Source organism: Periplaneta americana, chromosome 17, assembly GCF_040183065.1.
Source record: "Periplaneta americana isolate PAMFEO1 chromosome 17, P.americana_PAMFEO1_priV1, whole genome shotgun sequence".
NCBI classification, from domain to species: domain Eukaryota; kingdom Metazoa; phylum Arthropoda; class Insecta; order Blattodea; family Blattidae; genus Periplaneta; species Periplaneta americana.
This window is the reverse complement of record NC_091133.1, coordinates 78516097-78518820: the sequence shown is the minus strand read 5'-3', so window position 1 is coordinate 78518820 and position 2724 is coordinate 78516097. Positions and strand designations below refer to the sequence as shown.

The following is a 2724-nucleotide window of genomic DNA, read 5'->3' as shown; positions in this document are numbered from 1 at the left end:
TTTGAATAATTTCAAGGGAAAAATTGTTCCGGGGCCGGGTATCGATCCCGGGACCTCTGGTTGAACGTACCAGCGCTCTACCCGGGAACTCCACCCGACACCGTCTCAACTTTTCCCTTTTATATCCACACAACTCGCGTGGGCTGACGAAACGCCAGAGACCCACAACGAGTGCACACAATCTCTGTATGACTTGGAATTGTGGTTTTCTGTTAACGAACACAGTAACGTATATATTATGCAAATCTAGTCTTTCAGGTGAAGCTCCCTGTAAAGCAGATTTGAATAATTTCAAGGGATAATATATACGTTACTGTGTTCGTTAACAGAAAACCACAATTCCAAGTCACACAGAGATTGTGTGCACTCGTTGTGGGTCTCTGGCGTTTCGTCAGCCCACGCGAGTTGTGTGGATATAAAAGGGAAAAGTTGAGACGGTGTCGGGTGGAGTTCCCGGGTAGCTCAGTGGTAGAGCGCTGGTACGTGCAACCAGAGGTCCCGGGATCGATACCCGGCCCCGGAACAATTTTTCCCTTGAAATTATTCAAATCTGCTTTACAGGGAGCTTCACCTGAAAGACTAGATTTGCATTGAGTTAAAGATTGTTCACCGTACAAAGATTCCGTCCCTTGCAGGTTCTTTGGTGAAGAATAGAAATGAGTGGCATATATTGTTCTGAAGTGCTTCCATTTTCTTGTCTTTCGCATAGTATTAGTTCTGCTTCATCATCAAATGAGAGTCTTATTATTAGTGAAATGCTGTTTTTGTTTACTAAGTTACAGTAGATAATGATAATCAAGTGCAATACATGAATTATATATAAGAGAAGATTTCTACACGTAAATAGTGAGAGATAGAATTTATGTGCAGCCCTGAGTGCGATAATGTTATTTTAAAATCCCTCGCAGCGCGCATGCCTTCGTCTTGTTGCAGAGCCCCTCCACGTTGGCGGAGATTTTATTAAATGGAGCCCGAAGTGGAAATTGGATTTTCTAAAACAGGTTTCTTTTTTCTTTTTTTTCCTTTCCTTGCGAAGTGTTTCGCAAGGAAGTTTACCAATGTTTGTGTCTTACGGAATAGAACCATTGAATTTGATTTCACTTCGTATTTTTGAAGAAGTAAGATTCACAACAAAATATAATAATCTATTTTAAGAACTGACGAGTTCCATGTAGTGAAAATAGATGCCAAAAGTTCAAATTCAGTTGAATAAAAATGTGAAAGCACTTACCACCACTCTCACTGTCATAATCATCTGCTTTCAAGGAGCGAGTTACAGAAATCATCCCTCCCCATCGTATCACCGCCCTTCTTCTATGTATTCAAAATAACAGAAGACCGCTGCTTTAAGGTAACTTCTTTCATGGATTATTTAAGGACGCTGAATCAACTACTAGTTTACATTATTGTTGAAATTAATGTTAGTAAGATATTTTGGAGGTAAGGCCAGGAATTCACCATGTGATGGCATGATAGTGAAGTTCTGAGACACGCGCTCGAGCTCATTACCACAAATAGCCTCTTGTGTCTTAGCCTTGTCACTTTTTTCCTTAGGTATTAAAAGTTAAAGCCAACCCCTTTGCAGGCCAAATCGACCCAGAGATAATACAATTAGCGATAAAGGCAGCCCTACGTGCCCGCTACCTTTAATCTCAAGGAAATGTCCCTGGTTTGCATTTGTCAGAGACTGTGTAATCAGCGAATAGGAATGATATAGAATGGACACTAAGCGAATTTTCCTGGTCTGTTTTCTGCTTTCATGCGCTCCGTCGGCGTTTAGTTCCACTTCCAAGCGCTAGAGGTTAGTATAATTGAGCACACGCCAGAGTTATTTTATAATAATTGAATAGAAGAGTTTAGACACAGAATCTAAAATTCGTCTACCTTGTTGCATAGTCCAGCAATGGCTTTGCTTCCAATAAATTCAAGTTAACAGCTTTTCCTTATTTCTCAGTGTTAAACTAGTTGTAATAATATTTTTTATGTTTTATACATAATAAATTATATTATAAAGTAATGTAATACATTATAAAATTATATATCAAATTCGTTTGATATTTGTATACAATATATAGGTATGTGGTTTTACTTCTTATAGGAGTTTTGTTTTTTCACTTTCAGCGCTATCAAATCATTACATATTTTAATTTTTGATGGGGTCAACGTCTCAACTCTCATTATGAAGGAACTCTAGAGTCTAGACATTACAGATAATGAAGAATTTATTATTTCATCGGTCCAGTTTATTTTATTTGAATATATAATGTACCTAGATGTATTAATTGTATGTGTTCTATCTCCGTTGTGTCGACTGCTAGCTGGTGTGATGTCAGCGCCAACTGTAGGGAAAAATCAGAATCTCACGCTTAGGCTGGTTTGAAGGTCATTGGAATCATTCTACATCAAGGTACCGACGCGAAGTGTACATACTTATAAATCCCTATACGCTGGTGTAATCTTTAGATCCATAGTGCTGCCAGAAGTATTAGGCATAGGTCAATGAAAAAAAAAAATTCATGATCCTATCGGGAATCCAACTCACGGCCAAGCAGTGTTTAGCCTTAATCACGAAGCTACCAAGCGCCCCTTAACTTTAGCTGGCCTTCTATGTCCAAGGTTGCGGGTTCGATCCCGGGCCAGGTCGATGGCATTTAAGTGTGCTTAAATGCGACAGGCTCATGTCAGTAGATTTACTGGCATGTAAAAGAACTCCTGCGGGACAAA

The 2724-nt window shown here is 39.2% G+C and overlaps 1 non-coding gene across 1 annotated transcript; it reads left to right on the top strand.

Annotated features, from left to right (window-relative positions):
• The first annotated feature begins 451 nt into the window (after positions 1 to 451).
• TRNAH-GUG (transfer RNA histidin (anticodon GUG)) lies at positions 452 to 523 on the top strand. The gene has a single exon. It is a non-coding gene; the product is annotated as a tRNA-His (tRNA).
• Positions 524 to 2724: the final 2201 nt, after the last annotated feature.